Genomic DNA, 1,449 nt, shown 5'->3' with positions numbered 1-1,449 from the left:
CGAATAATGGCATAGTGATTGCTTCCCTACTTCACAAAAATTATGATTTGCGGCGTAGTGGGTACCTTGCAAGTGTACTTATATTAGTTTCCCCAAGAGAGTTTAGAACGGGCTCTAGAAAGGCCACTCTTCCAGATTTCGCTTTTACTGTGCGGCGCGCTCCGCGCAGGCCCGATGTTTTTTTTTACTGAGCGAAACGTTACAAAATCACGCTAAAGATTTGTATACATTTTATACGCACACATATACGTTGAAGAGCCGCATATGTGTAATATAACCAGTTGTTTAGGTTGGGTAACGCTGCCGACGGCAACGTGGGTATTACCAACACCCGAAGCGGTAAGCTGATATGTAGTGCTTATACTTGTTCCTTATGATGGAGAACGCACGCGTGCACGTTTCACGAACCCGTGTGCATGTGTGGAAGAGGTTCTTGACATTTCTTGAGCAAGGTCAACATCAGCGTGATCAGTGAGCACCAGCAGCTGGTCATGACTTGTTATCGGATCCGGTCGTGATAGCGGTGACGAGGTGTCCATGTGTAATGAAGTATGAGGTATAGTACAGCTGTTGGAAATTGTGAATGCCTCGGTCATTTCGTCGATAAATTGTTTGTCGATATAGGCCATCGAGGCTGGTAGGCCTGAATAGTGCTACGTAAACCAACATCAGTGGATGGCGCTTGTCGTATTCGTAGACTACCTGGGCGTATGTGGGCTACGTAGCCTAGTCTACAAAGCAGCTCATCCTCCGTCACCAAGAGGCCGTCGCCCAGCCTCGTAAGAAATGAAGAGGACACTGCGTCGTTCTTGCGGACTAAGTGCACTTTACGGTGCGATGATGTGAATATCATACGTAACTTTCGCTAATGTATTCCTCCGGGGTCAAGCAATGCTTCAATATAGCTTGCTGAATCATAGGAATACAAATGCAATGTTTATTAGGCTTCTATAAAAGCGGAGCCAACACTGGAACCATCGACGTTAATCTGATATGACACCTGTATCGTAGGTATACACATCGTTGGAGTATCATGTAGTGTTTATTGCTTTCTTGCAAAATTAGATATCCAGCACCACAACCACAATTGACGTCGCACTGACATTACGCCTGCATAGGCTGTTTTTCCAAACCAGTTTATAGACCTGGCGTGGCTCTGTGGTAGAATACCTGATTGCCACGCAGAATGCGTGGGTTCGATTCCTGCTAGGATCCTAATTTTCATTCTTTCCATTCGTCGGGTCAACGCTGCCGATGTCGGTTTTTCTTAAAGCTCTCGCATTTAAGTTACCAATGTCTGTTCTCGCCGTTCCTGGGTAGATATAAACTGTCAATCACCTGTGGCGCATGCCCGTACACCGCGGCCCGTGGTAAACGGGTATGTGCCACATGTGTCTAGAGGAAAGGGTTTGACGACGTACGCGACAGGATTTTCACGTTATTGATGTC

This window comes from Rhipicephalus sanguineus, chromosome 10, assembly GCF_013339695.2.
Source record: "Rhipicephalus sanguineus isolate Rsan-2018 chromosome 10, BIME_Rsan_1.4, whole genome shotgun sequence".
NCBI lineage: Eukaryota > Metazoa > Arthropoda > Arachnida > Ixodida > Ixodidae > Rhipicephalus > Rhipicephalus sanguineus.
This window is presented reverse-complemented; position numbering follows the sequence as displayed.